Source organism: Nicotiana tabacum, chromosome 22, assembly GCF_000715075.1.
Source record: "Nicotiana tabacum cultivar K326 chromosome 22, ASM71507v2, whole genome shotgun sequence".
Lineage (NCBI taxonomy): Eukaryota > Viridiplantae > Streptophyta > Magnoliopsida > Solanales > Solanaceae > Nicotiana > Nicotiana tabacum.
This window is the reverse complement of record NC_134101.1, coordinates 150,993,380-151,019,125: the sequence shown is the minus strand read 5'-3', so window position 1 is coordinate 151,019,125 and position 25,746 is coordinate 150,993,380. Positions and strand designations below refer to the sequence as shown.

General features: G+C 38.1%; 1 long non-coding RNA gene across 3 annotated transcripts; it reads left to right on the top strand.

Annotated features, from left to right (window-relative positions):
• Positions 1 to 1,421: 1,421 nt before the first annotated feature.
• LOC107817525 (uncharacterized) lies at positions 1,422 to 24,952 on the top strand. 3 transcript variants are annotated; one of them, XR_001655208.2, is made up of 5 exons: positions 1,422 to 1,558; positions 2,435 to 2,521; positions 2,611 to 2,733; positions 3,087 to 3,150; positions 4,220 to 4,377. It is a non-coding gene; the product is annotated as an uncharacterized LOC107817525 (long non-coding RNA). The 3 variants fall into 3 exon arrangements; XR_012705174.1 differs by lacking the exons at positions 3,087 to 3,150; positions 4,220 to 4,377 and adding an exon at positions 24,622 to 24,952; XR_001655209.2 differs by lacking the exon at positions 3,087 to 3,150 and having other exon boundaries at positions 4,220 to 4,375.
• The last annotated feature ends 794 nt before the right edge of the window (positions 24,953 to 25,746 follow it).

Here is a 25,746-nt window from a genome sequence, read left to right as displayed (position 1 = left end):
TAGAAGCTAGGATCCCAGGGGATCAAGTTTGATTCATGGACAATAATCAGTAGTATTGTCGTGCCTCAAACCATAGCATGAACACATATGGGTAGGGGTTTGGGATTCATAATAGAACAAGCTGAAAGAAATTTCAGCATGCTAGAGTAGGTGTTGAACTATACAGAAGCAGTAGGCAGACATGCCTACGAAGGTAGTAAATAAACACATTGTTATGGTGCTGAAAACCTTAAATCAGGACATACCAGTTTTTAAAGAAGCAAATAGAGAAAAGTAGGGAGCAGGACTTGCAAATAGGCCAAAGTAAAAGTAACAAGCGAAAATACTTTTGAGTATGGGTATAAGTTCATAAAGATATGAGTGTTGGTGTGTTTGTGTCAATGAAGAACAAGTATTTATAGTGTGAAAATAGGCGGAAAGAAGGTAAGAAGATAATTAAGAAACTGGGTATCAATTAAAATCAATTAGTACGAGACTTCCTTTAATTAAGGAGTTTAAACTTAAACGGTAATGAACAAAATTATTTAAGAAAAGGGATCAAGTAAGCATCTTGTGCAAAGTAGGCAATTAGGGGTAGATACATAGGAGTTTACTTAAGGGAAGAATTTTGAAATACATGGTTAAATAAATAAGGTAAAAATCAATTAGTACATAGTAAATCAAGGAGTCAGAGATTTATAATTACTGGTCCATGAATAAACCAAGTCAGAAAGGCTAAGGAAAGTTTTCGACCAAGTAACAGGGAAATCAACAAACAATGAAAGAAATCAATCAGGCTTACACAAAGGAAGTCTGAAATTAATCAAAAATTGAAAGCCATTTTAGAGGAAAGTTCAGCACATATAAAGAGCACACAAGTATGCGAGGCTGGGTTTAGGACAAAGAAAAATGTCATGCAATTGCAAAATCAGTAAGTAGTAGACTATAGGAACATGATAGTCACATAGGTCAGTCTCAGTAACTCAGCAATGTAGAAGAGAGAGAGTATCAAATAGCATACAAAGGGTCCAGTATAAACCTTAGAAGAGTTTAACAGGGAATCAGAACCATATAAAGAAACAAAGGTCGAAACAAAGCTTTGGAAGCCTAATCGAGTAGTAGATGAGATAACTTCAGAAACTCGAAATAGGTTCAAAGAAGTTAGGGCTTTTTTTTCTTTTGAAATCAAACAAATTCAGAGATTTCAGAAAGGAACTGACACTACAACAAAATAAGTATTTAGCGGCAATTATTTTGTGGCAATAGCTTAATGGCCGCTAATTCATTTATTTATGAGAAAGATTACCGGTAAATAGATATTGGTGAGGAAAAGATACTCTTGTACCGGCAAAAAAAATGACTGGCCACTAAAAGCAACTAATTCAAAAGAAATTTTAGTATTTTATCTTTCCCTCACTTTTTTCACATCACCTAATATTCCCTCCAATTTCACAAAATAAAAAAATAAAATTTGAAAAATTTGGGAATACTTCACAAAGACTCGACCTATCTCGCCGCTGTTGAAACCATTACCGCCACTACAACTGATTTTTATCTCATCGCTGGCCACCAATTCCAGGTAACACAACTATCTCTTTCTACTCTCTCGTTATCTCACCCATTTATTTAGTAGATCTCAAACATATATTCATTTTTCTCTTTCTTCATTTACTGTTCTCTGATCTGATATAAGGGTGTATGTATGCATAAATCCTTGTACATATATTCATACATATGAATTTCAGTTAATTTTATTCTAATTTGATCAGTTTTCCTCACATTCTCGCAGTTGCTAAGGTGATTTTCTTATATCTAGGGTTGGAGTAGTTCCCTTCATCTTTTTTTGAGAAAATCAAATGGCCGCTCCACCTGCTCTAGCCCATCACGACTACAGATTACCTCATCAAGCTCCTTTTGATTAGCAATAGCAGTAGGTTCTTTTTTGGTGTGTATGTGTGTGTATAATATCGTTTATGCATTTGATATTACGAGGGGAAGGGATTCCATATTGAAAATAGTCTTTGGCAATGTTTAGATTAGTGAACTTCTTCTTGAAGTTGTTTGGTTAAATTATTTGTCCGTAGAATTCTTTTGTATTGGTGATAACTTCTGTAAAAGAATAGAGAAGAACGCTTCAAATATAGGACCTTGTGATTGAATATGTGGATATTCTATTATAAAGATGAAGGCTTATTATTGAAGAGCTTGTCTTTGCTTCTGAACTTGAATAGTTTAGTTTTTAATTTAGATGCTTGGTTGTTCCCTAATTGAAGTCTTAAAGAGTTAGCTTAATTGATGGTTAGGAAAGTTATATATATATATATATATATATATATATATATATATATATATATATATATATATATATATATATATATATATATGGTGCGTGAATTGATCCAGCAAAATCTTTCCGATGTATCATATTTTCAATTCTCTGTTATCTTGCGTTCAGGATTAAGTCCCAATTGTATTTGACATTTTAGAGCAAATGTGATTGCCGGTGGTAGCACTATTAATCTGAGTCTGCGGGATACTGCTGGTATACTTTTTATCCAGGACATTAGTTAATGTTGTTGGTTTAATATCGTTGTGATATTATTGACTACCTCTACTATTTGATTGAACAAGGAAGGAAGATTACAATAAAATGAGACCCTTGAGGCTTGAGCTATCATGGGCAGATGTATCTGGAATTTCAGACAGAAAAATTTCTCGCTAGCAAGCCCAATTATAAAAATGTCTCCAAAAAAGGTAGACTTCCTTCTTAATTTCAAGTTTCTTTATAGTACTTTTATTTGTTTTTTTATAATACAGCGGAGAAATGTGTACGCTAGTTGTAATACCAGTCCTTGTTACTTGAAGTAAGTTCATGAAAACCTTGGCTTGTTTTAGTTTTCACTTTAGTTATTTGGTGAAGACGACTGGTGAATATACTAAAAATACTAGTACTCTACTCCGACATTTTAGGATTTCGTATGTTTACTAGAAATGAACAGGTAAAGGTTGTCTGTTAAAGAGAAAAATGAAACGATTCTATGGTTCGTGATATTTTATAATTTCTCTCAAGGAATACCTTATTTTTTGCTCTTGTTATTATTTTTTAGCGGATTCCTAAATTGAGACATTATGTTCCTGGAGTACCAATTATACTTGTTCGAACAAAGCTAGGTTAGTATCTCTTATTTAGTCTAATTTCATTGTTAACTCATTAACTGTTCAGTTTTTTAACTAATATCTCTATTTGGTTCAAGTGATATATGTTGTCTACAGTCTATCTGTCAACTTCGTCAACTTCATTTTCGTTGTGGATAATTTTATTAGACTGTGATTGTATTCTTTTCTGAATATCTTATCTTCTCTTTAGGGAAGAGAATGGAATACCCACTGAATGTGGATGAGTGCTGAAATATTAGATTAAAAGAGAGATTATTTTCCTTTATAGTTTTCAATATCAGAAGTTATCAAAAGTTATTTAGTTACTTATATATATATATATATATAGATTATTACTTTGTTATGCTGAAAGATGGGCTATATTGCTGATATGTTATTAGCAGATGAGGAATTTGAATTAAGTATGATTAGGCATGGGGTTGAAAGGTGTTTTCTTGAAGTTTCATTTATTTTTTGAAAAGAGCAAAAAGCTGAAAGTTTAGGAGTTGTAATTTGCTAAAAATATGTCTACCGTTGCACTAAATTACATAAAGTAATCTCTATGCTAAAACATAACTGTGTGGACTTAAAAATCCAACTACTTAAATGAGTTTAAACAATGATGTTGTCTACTTGATGTTACTTGTAGAATCATGAATAATGAAATTTCCGTCTCATTTATATCCTGAAGTGTCATAGGCATATAAATTTATCTGTTACCGTAAGAGTTTTATTGGGAAAAATAGGCATTACAGTGTTTCAAAGATCTAGGATTTGCTAAAGACAAAAGAAAATGCAATTTGTTAAGTGTAACACAATATATTTTGTTTGAACTGGTATTTGACTTTCTTCGAACTCTATAAATCTTTTTGAGGTTTGTTATATTGTAATGGTTAGCAAAAAAAGAAATGCATGTCTTGTACACTTGGTTTTGATTAAATTTTGTAGTAGCAATTCCATGATATGCCGCCAGTATATGTAAAGGTCAAGTAGTTATTTTTCTTGACTATTGATGAACTTTATATGTCATTTATATTATAATTATTTTGTTTTATCATTTTAAGTCATATATTGTGATGTTCAGAGATATAGCACGTGGAAGTTCATATAATCAAGATTTGGGAGAATCTGTCCGATGTAACTTATTATCGAGCTTATAGCTACTTAATAAAATAATTAATTAGACGTGAAATATTATTGGATTCAAATAATTTAGCATTTTTTATGTTGTTTGCACTCTCAAATTATGGATTTAATATAGTGCATTGAGTTGTTTGAAGTGAATTAATATTATTATTGTAGAATGTAAATAGGTACAACATGCATTGCAAATGTTGGGATAGTTCTTTCTATAATGTTTAGCAGCAAAATACAAAAGTCACTAAATATCCTCTTTTATAACAATCAGATTTTACCATCCATAACAAAAGTCATTAATAGATGAAAAAACCTGAATTCTAAAATCGCTTTAGCGGCCATTGTATTTGCTGCCAAAAGAGGTGCCTTTTATCGGTCATTAAATTAGTTTTTAGCGGAAATACTAAAGGTTGCAGGATATTTGACCTATGAAATGCCAGAGGGATTTTAGTGGCCATTGCAATTGCCGGAAAATAAATGCCACTAAAACTTAAGGACTTTTATTGGCCATAAAGAGGTCTTTACCAGCACTTGGTCTAATGGCCACCAATAGCTTTGTCGACGTCCGATACCACGGCCAAAAACTAATTGCCGGAAAATGATTTTGCGGCCATTTCTATTGCCGCTAAAAAGTATTTTAATTGCCGCTAAAAGCCTTTTTTGTTATAGTGTGAGACCTTTAATATGCATCTTTCAGTAGAAGAAACTCATGAAAAACATAGTAATAGAACAATATGCGAAATACAGTAGAACTCATAAGAACATAGTAGAAGAAACACATAGGAAGACACAGTAGAAGAAACACATAGGAAGACACAGTAGAAAAACTCGTAAGAACACACTAGGAGAGACACATAAAAATCACAATGGAAGAAACTAATAAGAAACATAGTAGAAGAAACACACAAAAGAAAAAGAAAATCAGAGAAGCATTTAAATAACTTAACAAAAACCCTAAATCGGAAAGATAAAGGTTTTGAAAGCATAGTTTGTTGAAAGAAATCTCGAGAAACCGTTTAAAAGTTTAGGGAAAACACGGATCTAGAATAGATCTAAATAAATCAGAAGAACCTCAAAAGTTAGGGTTTCAGAAGAAACCAGATGGTGAGAAAGGCTTGGAGAATCGTTGATCTGAGCAGGAGAAGTCGAGATTAGGCTCGAATAGCCATGGCTTGCCGGAGCAAGGGCGGAGGTGGCCATAGAACTCGAATCAAACAAGCTCTGGGCCAAGCTTCTTCTTAGTCAGGCCTTGAAAATTCAGTAACCAAACGTGTAGGAGTTATAGGAGGCCGGTATAGGACTTCTATGGCCTTGGAAGCCATGGATTCCGGTGGTTTTAGGGTGGAAGTGGAGGGAGGCAGCTAGGGTTTCTGAAAGAGTATTTGGGAGAAGGGGAATCCGGGGGTAGCTACCGATGAGGAATGATTAGGGTTCGGGAGGTATTGGAAAATTAAAAAGGAAAGGGTGAGTATGAGCCGCTGATCTAAATGATCAACGACTGGGATTGAAAGGGGGATCCGGGCGGGTTATTAAGAGGGTCATGGGTCGGGTAAATTTAGGATTTGGGCCGAGTAATGAGATCTAAAATTGGGTTCAATTAGGGGTGCCCAATCTGGCCAAAATTGAAATACAAATGGGCTATCATTTAAATAGCCATTTTCCCTTATTTATTTTATAATAAATAGTAAAATAATTTAAAGGTACTAAAATGATTAATAATACATAATTATAAAAATAAAAATACTGGAGTCAATTTTATAATTATAAACACAATTAAATCTTAAAATAGGCTAATATTGCAATTATATGCAATTTAGCTTTTAAAAATACTAAATAAATTTGTAAAATTATGCAAAAATTATGTTAGATATATTTTAGTATAAATATGAGAATATAATAAGTGAATTGCCAAAATGACAATTTTGGGAATCATTATTGGGTTTTTCTTGATAAAATAGGGCAATAAATTGATCTAAAAAACTTTAAAAATTAATAAAAAATAAGAAAACCCTTGGACATACTTATATATGCATACATATGCTATTTGAAAGGTAATTTGCATATACAAATACATAGGGAAAAATTGGGTATCAACAGCTGCCCCTCTTTACCCGGGAAGGATGAAAGAGTTGCGGGTAAAGATATGATGGCCAATTTTGACCGAACAAAATGGTTCGAGGAGACTTAGGCCATACTCTGGCTTCTTAGCTACCTACATATCCTTGGTCTTACAGGAATTGGGCCATATGTAGTTCAGGATCCGCGGCAGAGTATACTGATGGAGACTTTTCAAAAACGGACGCGATATTGAGGACGGGGTGAATGGTCAAAGTCTAACAGGGCTGCGGGAACTGGAGCGGGATCGCTCCTGCTGAGATGGGCATTGCTCGTCGGTTTACCTACATATGAGCAATACGAGCGTATATTGTGCGTAAATTTAAACATGATGCAAGTTCCCTTCGGACCATGAATGTTGTCTTTGGACGGTTAGGATGATGTCCTCAGACCATGATGTCCTGGGCCATGAAGCGTATAATAAAGGATTCGTAGGCCATGAAATAATGCTTTCGGGCTATGCGAATGATGTCTCTGAACTATGATGCCTTTGAATAATGATATGCAAAAGATTAAAAGAGTCTTCAGGCAATGATATGGTGTTCTCAGGCTATGAAGATGGTGCCTCCGAACAATGATGCCTTCGGATGATTTGGCGATCTTTCAGCCGATGAGATGTAGTAGGTGGTGATCTTTCAGCCGATGAGATGCAATGGGTGGCGATCTTTCAGCCATGCAAGTGTAAAGGTGGCAATCTTTCAGCCATGCAAATGTAAATAGGGCGGCGATCTTTCAGCCATGCAAATGTAAAGGTGGCGATCTTTCTTCCATGCAAATATAAAGGTGGCGATCTTTCAGCCATGCAAATAAGGTGGCGATCTTTCAGCCACGCAAATGTAAAAGTGGCGATCTTTCAGCCATGCAAATGTAAAGGTGGCGATCTTTTAGCCATGCAAATAAGGTGGCGATCTTTCAGCCATGCAGATGGAGGTAGAGCTTAACCTCGGAAGGCAGAATGGTAGGCTTATGCAAGAAGTAAGAGGGCAAAATGATAATAGAATTTTCTTAGCTGATAGCGGATTGCGATATTGCAACTGTTGGGGATATTGTGTCTGATGGGGACACTATGTGCGGATAGCAGCTGTGAGAAAGTGCACGGTTCTGAGAGTTGTATTTCTAAGCAATGTGAGTCTCGTGAGTGTAGCATATTCGATGATTTTGCAACTCAAGTGCCTGCATCTAAAGAAAAATCGTGAGTTTTGTAAAGAGGGGAGGTTAGTTCATATTCTCACTGGCTCTGCTTTACCTACTCGGCTTTGATCTGGTGATACTGCATGTATCATTGGGGTAGCGTTGCCAAACAAGGCAATTTTGGTAATAAACATGCATGATTTAGTAAAGGCATACATAAAAACATAATTAAATATAGTTTTCTTTTGATGAACCAACAATTGCGACGTGGTTCAAGACATTGCAACCCTTCTTGTTACGGAATTTTGAGGGTCCTCCTCAAAATTCTGCCCCAGTTTACTGAGTTGATGCTTTTGACTGTTGTTTGCGACGATTGGCTGAAATTACTTCGGAATTTTGAGGGTCCTCCTCAAAATTCTGCCCTAGTTTCCAATTGCGGGGAAAATAAAATTTTTATTGCATTGTGACCGAACCCATAGGGCTACCTATGTATCCCCTCTTAAACGGAAGTCAGGTTAGGCGTAGTTCAAATTACATCTTATAGGAAAGAATAAAGATTACACATAGTAACGCTTGACTGCATCTGAAGTAATTGGCTTTGGCCAGACTTCTCCGTCCATTTCTACAAGTATGAGGGTTGCTCCTGTCAGAACCTGGTGAACCATGTATGGACCCTTCCAGTTGGGAGAGACTTTGGCTTCATCTTGATTTGGAAAGATTTTCTTTAACACTAGCTGCCCCTGTGTGAACTGTCTTGGCTTGACTCTTTTGTTGAAGGCTCTGGACATTCTGTTCTGATAAAGTTGACCATGGCAAACTGCATTCATACTCTTTTCGTCTATGAGGGCTAGCTGCTCATAACAATTTTTCACCCACTTTGCATCGTTGAGCTCAGCTTCCTGTATGATCCTTAGGGAGGGAATTTCTACCTCGGCGGGAATGACTGCTTCTGTACCATAAACCAGCATATAGGGGGTTGCCCCAGTTGATGTGTGGACTGTGGTGCGGTACCCTAGAAGAGCAAATGATAACTTCTCGTGCCACTGTTTATGCTTCTCTATCATTTTCCTCAATATCTTCCTTATATTCTTATTGGCGGCTTCTACTGCTCCATTCATCTAGGGTTTGTAGGCTGTAGAATTCTTGTGTCTGATTTTGAAAGTGCCACTCATGGCTTTCATCAAGTCACTGTTGAGGTTAGAGTCGTTGTCGGTAATGATTGACTCTGGAATCCCGAATCGACAAACAATGCGGTCGCGGACAAAGTCTGCCACGACCTTCTTGGTTACTGCTCTATAAGATGTTGCTTTAACCCATTTGGTAAAATAGTCAATTGCTACCAAGATAAACCTGTGCCCGTTTGATGCGGCAGGTTCGATTGGTCCAATAACATCCATTCTCCAGGCAGCGAACGGCCATGGTGAGCTTATTGCATTAAGCTCGTTTGGAGGTACCTTTATCATGTCTGCGTGTATCTGATAGCGGTAACATTTCCGGACATACTGGATGCAGTCTGTTTCCATAGTCATCCAAAAGTAACCAGCACGGAGTATCTTCTTTGCTAAGATGAAACCGTTCATATGTGGACCGCAGGTCCCTGCATGAATCTCCTCTAATAGCTTGGATGCTTCTTTCGCGTCGACACACCTTAGTAATCCCAAATCAGGAGTCCTCCTATACATGATTCCTCCGAGTGAAAGAAATTATTGTATAACCTCTGAAGTGTGCGCTTTTGGGTAGGATTTGCAAGTTCCGGGTATTCTCCTTTCGCCAAGTATTCCTTGATATCATGAAACCAAGGCTTTCCGCCTGCTTCTTCTTCAACCTGATCACAATAGGATGGCTGATCATGGACTTTTACCGGAATAGGATCAATGAAGTTTTTATCTGGATGTTGTATCATAGAGGATAGGGTCGCCAATGCATCGGCGAACTCATTCTGGACTCTGGGAACATGTTGGAATTCCGTCTTTGTGAACCTCTTTCTCAATTCCTGTACATAGTGCAGATACTGGAGTATCTTGGAGTTCTTAGTTGCCCATTCTTCCCGGACCTGATGTATAAGTAGGTCTGAATCTCCGATCACTAGCAACTCTTGAATGTTCATATCAATGGCCATTTTGAGCCCTAGGATGAAGGCATCATACTCGGCCATGTTGTTGGTGCAGGAAAACCTGAGCTTGGCGGACACCGGATAATGCTGACTGGTTTCTGATACTAGGACTGCTCCTATGCCAACTCCTTTGAAATTTGCTGCTCCATCGAAAAACATTCTCCAACCGTCATAGGATTCCGCAATGTCTTCTCCTATGAATGATACCTCTTCATCAGGAAAATACATTTTTAGGGGTTCGTATTCTCCGTCCACGGGGTTTTCAGCAAGGTGATCTGCTAGTGCTTGTCCCTTGATTGCCTTCTGAGTGACGTAAACAATGTCAAATTCGCTCAACAAGATTTTCCACTTGGATAGCTTGCCAGTGGGCATGGGCTTCAGGAAGATGTACTTTAAAGGATCCATCCTTGATATGAGATATGTAGTATAGGCACAGAAGTAGTGCTCAGCTTCTGAGCTACCCAAGTCAAAGCACAGCAAGTGCGCTCTAACAGAGAATATCGGGCCTCATACGGGGTGAACTTCTTATAGATGTAATAGATGGTCTGCTCCTTCCTCCTTGTTTCGTCATGCTGTCCTAGAACGCAACCGAACGCTCCATCCAATACTACAAGGTAGAGTAATAGAGGTCTACCTGGCTCTGGCGGGACCAAGACAGGTGGTGTTGATAGGTACTCCTTGATTCTATTGAAAGATTTTTGGCAGTCATCAGTCCATTTGGTAGCGGTGTCCTTCTTCAACATCTTAAAGATTGGCTCACAGATAACCATAGATTGTGCTATGAATCGGATGATGTAGTTAAGTCTCTCCAAGAAACTCATCACGTCCTTCTTGTTCTTTGGCGGTGGCAATTCTTGAATAGCTTTGACCTTTGATGGATTCAGTTCTATTCCTAAGCGACTCACAATGAACCCAAGTAGTTTCTCAGCAGGAACCCGGAATGCACATTTTGCGGGATTCAGTTTCAGGTTGTACCTTCTCAATCTATTGAAGAACTTCCTCAAATCTTCCATGTGATCAGTGGCCTTTTTGGACTTGATGATAACATCGTCTACGTATACCTCTATCTCCTTGTGTATCATATCATGGAAAATGGTAGTCATGACCCTCATGTAGGTGGACCCAGCATTCTTTAATCCAAATGGCATCATCTTGTAATAGTACATACCCCATGGTGTAATGAAAGCCATTTTCTCAACATCTTCTTCATCCATCTAGATCTGATGATACCCAGCAAAACAATCTACAAATGACTACAGCTTATGCTTGGTGCAATTGTCGATCAAGATGTGTATATTCAGCAAAGGGAAGTCGTCTTTTGGACTGGCCTGGTTGAGATCCTGATAGTCGACACAGACTCTAACCTTCCCGTCCTTCTTTGGTACTTGCACGATGTTGGCTAACCATGTTGGATATTCTACTACCTTGAGAACTTTAGCTTTGACCTACTTAGTGACTTCTTCTTTGATTTTCAGACTCATATCAGGCTTGAACTTTCTAAGCTTTTGCTTTACTGGTGGACATGTTGGATTGGTTGGCAGTTTGTGAGCCACAATAGATGTACTGGTGGACCTCAGTCTCGTCCAAGTTGGACTTACGTCTGTTCTCAAAACTTTCAATTTCTTTAATAATCTCTTCTGGTATATCATCTTCCTCGGAATCTATGTTCGTTTGTTGCGTTGTCTTGTTGCATGTTACAATAATCGGTTCATCAAGATAAGTAATAGTAATGTTGTATAAGTAAAGTAATGAGAGAAAACAATAGTAATAAGTGTTGATTCATAAGAAAAATCAAAATGCTTTGATAAATTGCATAATTGTTTTAAAGATTGGATTTCTTATTGCAGGAATTGAAAACGTGCGAAAATAAAATCTTTCAGTAAATTAAAACAGTGCTTATTTTAGCCTTGCTACCCCGAGGTTCGTCGGGCTCTGGTTGTCCTGATAGTCCAGTTATTGAGGTGAGCCCCTCTGCTTACGGCCTGTATGGAAGGGCCTTCCTCCCCCTCCTCCTCAAGAACAACATAACAGGCCATGTCATTGTCTTCTAGGAGCAAATTCCTCGCTGCTGCAAGTGCTTTTTCTTATTCTGACCGATAGATAACACTGGCCGGTTGGAAAGTCCGTTCCAAGTGTGGTACTAGCTGCTCCAGCGGATAGTAAGGACCGCGCCATGGTGGCAACCAGTTGTTGAATTCCTCCTAGGTGTACTCATATCCTAGACCGAAGGTGGTGCCATGTTTCTTGAGTTTTTTGGGCTTAGCGATTCCTTTGAGGTTTTTACCGAGCCCTTTGCCAGGTTCGTACCCACACCAATTCAGTATACTCTCGATTTTTTTATCCCACCATTTGTTTTTGTCAATAGCATTCACCCTTTCGATGTGATGGTAAGTTTCTTCTTCTAGCTTCCTTCTTCCTTCGATTGACGGAATGGTCTGGCGACTGTATATAGGATTGCTTCTGTTGCCGTGAATGATTACCTCTTGATGGTTTTATTCGAATTTCACTGCCTAATGCAGTGTCGATGCCACAGCCCCAACAGCATGAATCCATAGTCGTCCTAGAAGCAGATTGTAAGATGTCGGTACGTCTATCACTTAGAAGTCAACATCGAACCAAGTTAGACCCATTTGCAAACACAGACTAATCTCCCCAATGGTGGATCTTTGGGAGTCGTCGAAGGCTTTCACGTTGATAGCTCCATCCTTTATCTCGTGCAATTCTTTGCCCAATTTCTTAAGTGTTACTAGTGGACAAATGTTGAGGCTAGAACCCCTATTAATCAGGATCTTGGTGATAAAGTAATCCTCACATTGCACAGTGATGTGCACTGCTTTGTTGTGCCCCAACCCTTCAGGCGGTAGCTCATCCTCATGAAAAGTAATTTTGTGACTCTCCAATACCTGTCCGACCATGTTAGCCATTTCTCTGCCGGTAATGTTGTTTGGCACGTATGCTTCACTCAGCACCTTTAACAAAGCATTCTTGTGTGCCTCAGAATTTTGTAGCAAAGCAAGTATGGAGATTTGCACCGGTGTTTTGTTCAACTGGTCGATGACCGAGTATTCCTTGGCCTGTATCTTTCTACAAAGATCGTCTGGACCTGTCTCAATGATGGGTGACCGATTGGAGGCTTGCTTGCTTGACTCAGCTAGGTGTTCAAAGGTATAGATCCTACCAGTTCTCATCATACCATGTGCGGCAACAGTTTCCTCGAACCTAACCTTGCCTTTCCTCCTTGCCTTAGCTGTATAGTCCCATGGTACAGCCTATGTGTGGAATGGTGTCATGGTCGACATTACCACTGGGATTGGCGTGGCTATCTTCACTACGAACAAAGCATGTTCCTTGGGTGGTAAAACTGCAACTTCAAATGGTACAGGTGCATTTGTTGGAGACACGAATTCAACCTCAATTGGCGCTGGTGTCTTTGTAGATGACGTTGTTTCAAATTCCAGTGGTACTGACATATTTACCTCAGCGTCCCCAGAGGTCTGAATCTGGACCACGATCGGGTTAAGAGTAACTATTGGTTTCTTTGGGTCATCACCTTCTGTGATCAAACCGATCAATCCCTCAGGATCCCAATCATCCTCTATTTCAATCATGTGAATGCCTCCACCCTTGTGGTCTGGCAACGGGTTATTACGGACATTCGGAGTGAGTTCCTTTGCCACAATAATCTTGTTGTCAATCAAAGCCTGGATTTTGTCTTTCAAAGAGCGACATTCATCGATGGTGTGTCCTTTCATGCAGAAATGGTATGCACTGGATTTGTTTGTATTAACCCACTGAGAAGGGTTCTCAGGGGTTACCGTAGGAGGGATGACGTAACCATCAGCTTTGAGTCTTTCGTATATTTGGTCAATAGGTTCAGCAATGGATGTGTATTGTTTAGGAGGTCTATAATTGAAATTTGGTCGAGGTCTAGGAAAGTTTTGGCGTGTAGGAGGTGATTAACGGGATGGTTGAGTATTGTAAGCTTGGTAAACATGTGCGGGTTGGGAATATCTGGGTGAAGTAGGCTGATATGTGGGAGGCGGAGGTGATTGATAAGTGGGTGGTGGAGCTTGGTATGCGGGTGATGGTGCTTGGTAGTTCGGAGTTGGTTGATATGTGAGCGGAGGTATTGGGTAAGTTTGGTATTTGATAGGAGATTTGGTTCTCTGTGCAACCATTACGGCCCCTACGTCCTTTTTCTTGGATACGGCACCAGACTACAAAGCCTTATTTGTAGCTTGAAAGGCCTCAAAGTTCGTAACCATACCGCTTTTGATGCTCTTTTCGATCCTTTTACCCAGCTTGATAATGTCAGAAAATGTATGGCTCTCAATCAACATTAGTCGTTCATAATACTACGAGTCTTGAGCCCAAACAAAGAATTTGTTCATCTGTTCCTCCTCTAAGGAAGGTCTGACCTTAGCAGCTTTGGACCTCCAACGAGTAGCATACTCGTGAAATGTTTCTGTAGGTTTCTTCTTTAGATTCTGAATATAAAACACATCCGGCGCATTCTCGGTGTTGAACCTGAACCTGTCCATGAAGCCGGACGCCATACTTACCCAATTTGACCACTTTTTTGGATCCTGACTAATGTACCAAGACAGAGCATCTCCCTTCAAACTCCTCTTGAACAGCTTCATGCGGAATCTCTTGTCTTTCCCCACTCCGACCAGCTTGTCACAGTAAGTTCTCAAATAGACCCTTGGATCCCCTGTACCATCAAACATTTCGAACTTTGGAGGTTTGTACCCCTCGGGCAGTTCGACATCGGGTTGTATGTAAAGATCTTCATAGTTCAGCCCTTCAATTCCCTTACTTCCTTCAACGCCTTGAATTCGGCTAGTCAATTTCTTAAGTTCTTCAGCCAGGTTCCTGATGAGCGAGTTTTTATCATCAGACTTGGGTGTGTTTGAGACGGGTTGGGTGGAGTGTGGCATAGTCTCCACATAGATAGGGGTGTTATGATGGGTGTGGAAGTGGTCATTTGTGGAGTCTAAGGGTTCTGGGATGAGCAGTGGAGCGTTGTTTGCAGTATGGCAGGTGTTGAAGTGGTGGTGAGGAGCGGGATGGTTTTTTTGCTTTGGGATATTTTGTGGAGGTGTGGGATTTTGAGCATTTAGGAAGTTGACATCCGGAGTGGTGAGGGAAAATGACAGATTTGCCAGATTCCAAACCTGATCAAGTTCCTCTTGGAACTTCAGCAACTTTTATTCTAGTTGGGATGCATTTTCTTTGGAAACCTGAGTACCATGGGCATAAGTGACCTCTACCCGTTTAGTTGAGTTCTCCTTTCTGGTATTGTTTAGATCTTCCATCTCCCCTTTGTTCTTGTTTCTAGCAGGACTAAGAGGGGGAGTGGGTGGAGGGCCCCTGGATCTCGTGGAATAAGATGTTGTAGCCAGAGTGCACGAACTAACCTTTAGGGAGGGGAATAAATAAATAAAAAGTAAAAACAAAAAGGTAACAAGTTAGTGAGGATTATAAGAAAATGTTGCGATATTTAAACACATAGTGAAAAAATGTAAACTGTGTCCTATTTGGAAACCTCTTTGTGCCCAAGGTAGGCCTAGCGACAAGTTGATTTGGAGAACTTAGAATGCAAAATGCCTCATTTTATTGATAAAAAGTAGACGAATCCCAAATCGACACTAAATAACAGGAAATAAGATATCACTAGTGGTTGTTAGCCTTATTACATTGCATAAAGCAAAAGAAAACTCCTATCTATTTGGTCCCAGAAGAACCTTCCCCAGACTCGGCATCTTTAGCTCTGTAAACAGCTTTCCCAACTCTCGAAGTCCCAGCAATAGGTAGGCTTTGGCTAGATGTCCGCCCTCATTTCCCTCAGCATTTTGGCAATCCTCGATCCTTTTGAGAAATTTCCTTTCTAGCTCTACTATGCCCCCCTCCAAGTATCCAGTCGCTTGTTGGCACCGACAGCCATGTCTTTCCACTCTTCAATTAGCTTTGGTTGGCTTCCTGTATCTCACGGCGCTCGCTTTCGCATTCCCGAATCCTCTTGTGCAGTTGATTGTATTTGACATGTGCCTCGACCCTCTCATCTATGATCCTGTGGCCCCTAGCAAGTCCTGGTTGACCCAGACCATCGTGATTAGATTCTAACCAGCCTGAATAGTAAGGAGCGCAACCAACGTGGTATCTGTCTGGCTCGATAGTATCTCTTCCCATGATGATCTTGCAATGTCACATATGCTGAGCTTCGCACTTATAAGGACTGTCATCAGCTTAGAAGTCAGCCCAGAAGTGACTCATCTTGTCAACCCTTGGTATAACCTACTTCCTACTATCCTGTCTCATAACTCGGAGAGGGACGTAAGGGTAGGTTCCTCTCAAACCGATTAATATCAGAAACGACGCATCCCTCGATCGGGCGATAAACTCCTCGGTAGGGAACCATTCGAACATCCATTGTATTTGATCCTCGGTTAGGTTTTCAAACAGCTCTAACCATCCCTTGGCGTCTTCTGGCAGGGCGATGTTGGGCATGTAATTCATTCGCCTTGGATGATGGAAAGCTATATGATCATCCTAGTCCCTTTGCTGAATCTCTTGCCGGTATTCACCCCTTTAGAGATGTTCTATGAGCCAGAGCTGGAGTAGAAAATTGTAGCCCTCGAAGTGTTTGGCTCCTCATTGACACTTCTCCAAGGCTCGGTATATCTCCGCAATAATTATGAGCACAATGCTGAAAGGTTGCCCACCAATGCCCTCCATCACAGTTTTAGTTACCATAGCCAGCATAGTATGTATCCTTGCTTTCTTCATTGGAAACACTATCAACCCCAGGAAATAAAACATAAATACAAAGATCCTTTGGTGAATATGTCCTAATGATGTGATGGCAAATTCGTCAGGATAGGTACGGTAGGATTTGCTGTGACCATACCTCTCATACAAGTAGTCGAAGGGGATATAAGATTCCTTCAGACATGTCATTTCTGGATTCTTCTTCAGACCCATCATTTTGAGAAAACACCTGCCCTTGCGGTTCTCAGGCATTAACAATCCTGGTGTTTCCCATGGTATACCGGCCAATCCTCCTATTTCTTCTAGCAAGGGTATCATTTCAATGTCCCCGAAGCGGAATACAGCCCTCTCACAGTCCTAGAACAAAGTAGCAGCTTTTATGATCTTGTTGTTGGGTTGAATCTCCAAAAGAGAAGGTAGATTGCCCAGATATTTTCGGATAAGAGTTTGATCACTAGAGTGAAGATCCTCCCACTAGCTTAACAATTTTGGGTGGATGTTGGTGACCATGCCGAATCTGGGGAATTTTGGTGTTGGTGACCCCCACCAGACTCGACTATTTAATATCAACAATTGACATAAAAATATTTAGTTCTCCAAATTAATGCACAGAACGTGGTAGTGTCCGTTTGGGTTTTAGGGAAACCTAGTGGACTTTGGACAAGGCTATCTTAAAGAGTCATTATGCGGATAACATAACTGACTCGGCTAGGTTTGACCATGATGCATGCACAGTTAAACATAGTAAGGTTTCTATGGGGTTTTAGACCGGTACCCTTGCGGACAACTCAAGGGGGAAAAGCACGGAACCGTCGACTACACCGTTGATCGACTAGTTTTACCGCAAATACGCCTTTTCCGGATTTAGGGGTGATAATATCAAAAGAGCGCAACCACTCATTATAAGCTTTGCTATGGTATTTTGTTTGGCACGAGTGGAATATGATGTTGAACATGATTATGCAATAATTAAAGTAGGTTGTCACGTATTTGCACATTATGAAAGCAGTAAATACAATAGTTCTTCATAATTTAAAGCAGTAGTAAGGGAAAGCAGTAAAGGAAAGAAACAAAAGACAAGTCAGTTTTGCAATCGAAAAGAAAATTGAATGCTTGAAATAAATATATAGATAATTCCGCATAAAGAAGCATAAATTCACAATAATAGTCTGAAATGGTAAAAGCCTAAAAGTCCTCAGCAGAGTCGCCACGCTGTCGCGCCCCCTTTTTCCTCGCGAATCGGGTTTATGACATTTGGAGGGACAACTCATTCCTTTTGGGAATTGGGTTTGATTTGAAGAATCGCCCCCTAATGATTAGGGTGCATTAGGACACCAAGAGGGTTTGATTTGAGTAACCAGAGATTGGGTAAGGGCTTGAAATTATTCCAAGGGGAAGGTGTTAGGAACCCCTCAGAATCCACTAGTGTGGTTCCCGGCCAGACAATTATTGTGTGTTTAGGGTACAATTAACATATAGACAAATAAAGCTCAAATAGGAGGGGATTTCACATATAAAGGTTTGAAAATAGACAAAGTTTAAAAGAGCAATTTGAGGAAGCGGATTTTAGAATGAAAATGTTAAAGAAATAAGAGTAAAGGAAAGGGGGGTCCTAGGTTTACTAAAAATATGGATCACCCCACACAATATCCGGTAATCACTCCTCAATGAGGGGCTACACATGATGTTATCGCGTGGTCATCATATCCATATTTACCCTTCCCACCCCGTTAAGGTATTTAAAGCGCGGGTTGGTCTCGTTTACTTATTGCATGTTATTACCCATCCCAATCCTATCAGTCCCGGAGGCATTTAAGACTACTAATCCTAAAGGGAGGGATATTGGGCTTATTTGTAGTTTTAAAGGTAAAAACTCTAAGGCGACATATAAAACACGTATTGCAAGTTAAGGTAAAGCACATAACAAGTAGAGGCTCAGATATACCTCCTTGAACAAAGAAGCACGTAATCAACATGACTTACACATACTGTTTAGGTCTGATTATCATAGATGAAGAAGGACAGTTACTGAGGCATTTTTAGTTTAATACATAACTCAGATAAGAAGTTCGAATCAGGCATGCCTGCTGGTTGTAATAATTAACAGAAACAGATTCAGCTTATAATTTTACCCTAAGGCTTGCCTAAGCATTGGACAAGGATCCTATAGGCATGCTTTCAACGCATTGTTGATTTTGAACCTTGTAGACATGGTGTAAAAATGCAGAAAACCTTATTGGCATAGTATCTAAATGCATAAGACTGGTTTTAATCCTACAAACATGGTATCTAGTTTGCAGAATTTTGCTTAAGGCATATGCGCATGGTATCTAGGTGTAATTGAATACGCAGAATTGAACAATCCTATAGGCATGACTTCTACATGTATTTGAATATACAAAATTCAAAATACCTATAGACATGATTTCTATATGAGAATTGGATATTCAGAACGACCTATAAGCATGATGTCTATATGCATTTGAGTATGCAGAATTCAAAATACCTATAGACATGGTATCTATGTGAGAATTGGGATATGCAGAATTCAAAATGACCTATAGGCATGATTTCTATATTCATTTGAATATGCAAAATTCAAAATACCTATGGTATCTACCTTTTGCATACATAGTTACCCACCTTTTTCACTAACCATCCCCAAGAGTTTATTAAAAATTATTACAGCCTGGAATAAAATAAGAATACATCAGAAAAATATAAATAAAAGTACAACTAGAGGAAGCCTGATTCTGACTTCCTCACTGAGTTATGAGGTAAACCAACTCCAAGAGATCATGATCCAAATCCTTTCTCCCATTTGAGTGTGTCAAAGTTCTCTAAGAACCTCAATGGGACTCCGGGCAATGCTCACACCCAAATGTATTATTAGAACAGGGATAAGTGCAGTGTGGAAGGGCCAACCCTCAAGTGTCCAAGTTCAGAGGGAGCTCAAAGCGTCCCAAGGCAAGGCTCACAAGAGGGAGGCAGAACTTAAAGACTAAGAAAGTGTGCAAGTGAAGAACAGAATGCTAAAGGGGGGAAAAGAGAGAAAAACAGCTACAAATAAGTACTCATTAGGGGCCAAGGGGAATAGGGAAATTTTGAAGAGCCTATTGCTTAGGCAAGGGCAGGCTTTAGGCATGCCCAACAATGAAGAATGCTAGCATACCTATAAGCCTGCTAGAACACACATTATTAGAGGCTAGGATCACAGGGGATCAAGTTTGATTCATGGACAATAATCAGTAGTATTGTCGTGCCTCAAACCATAGCATGAACACATATGGGTAGGGGTTTGGGATTCATAATAGAACATGTAGAAAGAAATTTCAGTATGCTAGCGTAAGTGTTGAACTATACAGAAGCAGTAGGCAGACATGCATACAAAGGTAGTAAATAAACACATTGTTATGGTGCTGAAAACCTTAAATCAGGCCATACCAGTTTTTAAAGAAGCAAATAGAGAAAAGCAGGCAGCAGGACTTGCAAATAGGCCACAGTACAAGTAACAAGAGAAAACACTTTTGAGTATGGGTATAAGTTCAGAAAGACTATGAGTGTTGGTGTGTTTGTGTCAATGAAGACCAGGTATTTATATTGTGAAAACGGGCGGAAAGAAGGTAAGAAAATAATTAAGGAACTGGGTATCAATTAAAATCATTTAGTACGAGACTTCCTTTAATTAATGAGTTTAAACTTAAACGGTAATGAACAAAATTATTTAAGGAAAGGGATCAAGTAAGCATCTTGTGCAAAGTAGGCAATTAGGGGTAGATACATAGGAGTTTACTTACGGAAAGAAATTTGAAATACATGATTAAATAAATAAGGTAAAAATTAATTAGTACATAGTAAATCAAGGAGTCAGAGATTTGTAATTATTGGTCCATGAATAAACCAAGTCAGAAAGGCTAAGGAAAGTTTTCAACCAAGTAACAAGGAAATCAACAAATAAGGAAAGAAATCAATTAGGCTTACACAAAGGAAATCTGAAATTAATCAAAAACTGAAAGACATTTTAGAGGGAAGTTCAGCACATATAAAAAACACACAAGTATGCGAGGCTAAATTTAGGACAAAGAAAAACGTCATGCAATTGCAAAATCAGTAAGTAGTAGACTATAGGAATATGGTAGTCACATAGGTCAGTCTCAGTAACTCAGCAATGTAGAAGAGAGAGAGTATCAAATAGCATACAAAGGGTCCATTAGAAAGACCTTAGAAGAGTTTAACAGGAAATCAGAACCATATAAAGAAACAAAGGTCGAAACAAAGCTTTGGAAGCCTAATCGAGTAGTAGATGAGATAACTTCAGAAACTCGAAATAGGTTCAAAGAAGTTAAGGCGTTCTTTTCTTTTGAAATCAAAAAAGTTCAGAGATTTCAGAAAGGAATTAAGACCTTTAACATGCATCTTTCAGTAGAAGAAACTCATGCGGAACATAGTAAAAGAACAATATGCGAAACACAATAGAAGAACTCATAAGAACATAGTAGAAGAAACACATAGGAAGACACAGTAGAAGAACCCGTAAGAATACACTAGGAGAGACACATAAAAATCATAGTAGAAGAAACTCATAAGAAACATAGTAGAAGAAACACACAAGAGAAAAACAAAATCAGAGAAGCATCTAAATAACTTAACAAAAACCCTATATTGGAAAGATAAAGGTTTTGAAAGCATAGTTTGTTGAAAGAAATCTCGAGAAACCGTTTAAAAGTTTAGGGAAACACGGATCTAGAACAGATCTAAAGAAATCAGAAGAACCTCAAAAGTTAGGGTTTCAGAAGAAACCAGATGGTGAGAAAGGCTTGGAGAGTCGTTGATCTGAGCAGGAGAAGTCAAGATCAGGCTCGAATAGCCATGGCTTGCCGGAGCAAGGCCGGAGGTGGCCATAGAACTCGAATCAAACAAGCTCTGGACCAAGCTTATTCATGGTCAGGCTTTGAAACTTCAGTAACCAAATGTGTAGGAGTTATAGGGGCCGGTATAGGACTTCTATAACCTTGAAAGCCATGGATTCCGGTGGTTTTAGGGTGGAAGTGGAGGGAGCCAGCTAGGGTTTCTGAGAGAGAATTTGGGAGAAGAGGAATCTGGGGGAGGCTACCGGTGAGAAATGATTAGGGTTTGGGTGGTATTGGAAAATTAAAAAGGAAAGGGTGAGTATGAGTTGTTGATCTAAATGATCAACGGCTAGGATTGAAAGAGGGATCCGGGCGGGTTATTAAGAGGGTCATGGGTCGGGTAAATTTAGGATTTTGTCCGAGTAATGGGATCTGAAATTGGGTTCAATTAGGGGTACCCAATCTGGCCAAAATTGAAATACAAATGGGCTATCATTTAAATAGCCATTTTTCCTTATTTATTTTATAAAAAATAGTAAAATAATTTCTGAAAATAATTTAAAGGTACTAAATAATTAATAATATATAATTATAAAAATAAAAATACTGGAGTCAATTTTATAATTATAAACACAATTAAATCTTAAAATAGGATAATATTGCAAATATATGCAATTTAGCTTTTACAAATACTAAATATATTTGTAAAATTATGCAAAAATTATGTTAGCTATATTTTAGTATAAATATGAGAATCTAATAAGTGAATTTCCAAAATGACAATTTTGGGAATAATTATTGGGTTTTTCTTGATAAAATAGGGCAATAAATTGATCTAAAAATCTTTAAAAATTAATGAAAAATAAGAAAACCCTTGGACATACTTGTATATGCATACATATGCTATTTGAAAGGTAATTTGAAAATAAAAATATACAGGAAAAAATTGGGTATTAACAATTGGTTGATGCTCATGCACTATTTTGAAAGTATATATGTATTTTAAAATATATGAGGAAACAATTGGGTTCAACGGGAGGGATGAATTGTCGAATATTGTATTTGTATACTAAGTAGTTGACTAGTTTACCAATTAGTCGACTGAAAATAAAGGTAGAATCTAAATGAAAGCAGAAGTAAAAATGCAGGAATTAAAGGCACCCAAAATTTTATACTGGTTCGGATTCAATATGAATCCTACGTCTATACCCTTTGGGTTGCAAGGGTGTTCTCTTTCAACTATTTGAAGTCTCTTGATACAGGTAGGTTGGTGTTGTTATACACCAACATCTTCGTCACAATATTAGTTATTTTCTCACTTCTGGATACAATGCCTCACTAGTGATTTTTCTCTCTTTGTTCTCTCCACAGTTAAACAGTAAATCTAGAATAGACTACAATGCTTGTTTGAACTAGAACAAAAAAATTGATAGTGGTTCGATCAAAGTATATGATTCTTCCTTGAGAGACTTCGTTATATGCTTGAGCTTGGCCTGACGAATCTTTGGCAAACCGTTGAGAGATTTGCAAACCAAAGGGAATTGATCCTTGGAATTGAATCTGTTATGATTTATTCCTAAAATAATTACGGAGCTTTCATAGATTGTCCGTGATTGCCGGTCTTTTCCTTCTTCGAAAGAGGATCTCCTATAATTGGTCCTTAAGTTATTCCTTGATCTATGATTGCTAGCCTTCCTTTTTAGACACATATCTTCAGCAATTAGGGTAGGCGTAAATTTAGTTCAGATCTTCATGAATCTTGGTACTTCCTTCTTTATACCAATTACCCTAGCTGTCATATTGCTTTAATCTTGAATCTTCCTTTCTTGCTTCCGTTGACAAATCTTTAGCCTTGATTCTTCTACTCATTTCTTTCTTGTCTTCGTCCATACATTATTGATAGATTTACTTGCATTATTCTCTACATCTCACATGATACTGCATATAATACTATGTTATTTTTTATCATTAAATCTACATCTAACAAAATATGTCCTTGGCCCATTGACGGCTACTATATATTGTATGACCTCATTCTCTCTATCTCATTACCTAAAAACAACTCTCTCGTGCTTAGAAACCCAGAAACTTCTCGCACTCTGTATGGAAAAACAAAAGTGGAAGATAACCAAAATCAACAACATGATGAAAACCAGCAAAACCAAAATAGTCCCTTTTTGTGTGTTCATTGTCATGATAAGGAGTTTCTTCTTCTCTCGGGATCAGACTCACAACGGGAACCGTCACCGACACAATCGCTTTATATGTGATCATCCTCATTGCGAAAATATGTTTCAGTGGCCAATTGACCTTGCACGGTATAAAAGAGGTTGCGCAAGGTTAACCTGTCTAAAGTTCTACTAAGAACATAAATCTCCAATCACATATTTTTTATCTTCAATTCTAACTTCCATCTTATTATTTGATATTTTATTTTTTTAATCTTTTGTGAGTTAAGAAATGGATAAACCTACCACCAATAAAACAGTTGATTCGTCCGCAGATCATAGGTAGCACTTGGCCTTGGACATACTAATTGGATTAATAATATACATTAGGTGTCGTCCTAGATTTTTATGTGTACACCCTAGGGATACTAAAGAGGAAGTGTTGGGGCCATAAAGACAGAGACCGATAGATCTAGTATTTTAGATAATCTTTTTGTTTACTTTAATTATCTATTTTTTTTACCGAAATTCATGAACATAGGAAGAAGAAAATATTTTGTCCCAATTATTATATGCTTCTTTTGCTTTATATGATATGCAAAATACTGAGAAGGGCGTCTCAATAAAATTGGTACCTAAAGTCAAATTTTGATAAAATACCTTAAATTTTTTAATAGTATTTATATTCATATACACACTTAGGGAAATATTTAGTGTCTCCTTTCCATTTATTATTATTGTTGTTTAATGGGTAGTAATTTTCATACGGAGTGCAGTATTCTTACAATACATAAAACCTTTAACTTCATATAGTTATATTATTAATTATATTATAAGGGTTAGTTTAAATTAATAAGACGCTAGCCATGTGTTTGCAATACATTACCTTGGATCTTGTTATAAAAAACTTCACTTGCAAATATGAAAATTTAAATAGTTTAATTCAAAGTTGAAAATATTTCTATTATGAATAAGTAGGTAGTCTTTATATATTTTTTTAATTTTTTCCCCCCTCCGAACATTTTGGGTCCTTGAATTCTAGGTACATATATCCAAGGGCGAAGGTACATAGCCCTAAGGGTGGTCAACTGACCATCCTTCGTCGAAAAACTATACTGTATATATAGGTAAATATTAGATTTTAATAGTATATAACATATATTGAACCCCCTTTATTGAGAACTCTTTTTACTTATTTCAGGTTTGAAAACCCCAGATGAAATTCCTGACTTCGTCACTGCGCGTATCTACAACGGATGGGAAAAACAGGCCAAGTGCTTTTAATTGCTGCAATTCAGCCTTCTTTACCATTTATGTTGAATGAAGATAAAGCCCTCTGAATCTCTTCTTTCTTTTTCTTTTCTTCTTTTTTTTCTTTTTGATGAAGTGGACATTTATTTCATAGCAAAACGGAACTAGGGATTACAATAGTTATGATCATGTGGATTATTAGTAGATGATAACCCATGTATAGCATGTTGATTACCAAACTTTGCTAGTTGATTACAAGTAGTTATAGAGATAGTTTTTACACAAACATGTCCACTCGTGGCTGCCAGCACCCTGGTCATAACAAAGGGTGGAGGCAACAACAAAAGTTCAATTTTATTGAATACTAAAAAGGCTCCTGCGTGATTTTCCAGGATGTGAGCTACTTCATTCCCTTGTTTGAAATTATGGTGCATCACCACCATGTTCATTTGCGACAGAAACAACCTATATGAGTTAATAACTGAGTCATAAGATTAGCATCCTTCTTTGATGAAAGAAATTACCTGTGTAGTATCAGTGTCACGGCCCAAAAACTAACCATGTCATGATGGCACCTAACATGGTACTAGGCAAGCCGACACATTACCAAAACAATTCGATATTATCATTTCAAAGACAATTCCAAAGCTATTTAATATAAAATCTTCATAAGGAGTTCAAATCAAAATTGAAGTGCGAAAAAGAAAGCCCAACATGGAGATGTCACCAGTCATGAGCAACTACTACAACTATTTCTAAATATCAAGACTAGCATAGTTTGGGATTAAATCAAACACAACTAAGGGAAGATGAGGAAGGAGAAAAGCAGGGATGCGATCGTTGGGCAACTACCTTGCTAACTCCAATAGATCTGCAACTGAATAAACAACACCCGCTACCGTGTTCAAAAATGCCTGAATATACACACAAGGTGCAGAGAGTAACGTGAGTATGCCAACTCAGTAAGTAACAATAGTAAATAAAGACTAAGAAGTAGTGATGAGCAATAATGAAAGTAAAGTTCATATCACAAAAATCCATTAAAATACGGCATGCTTTTAAAACCACAGTTTGA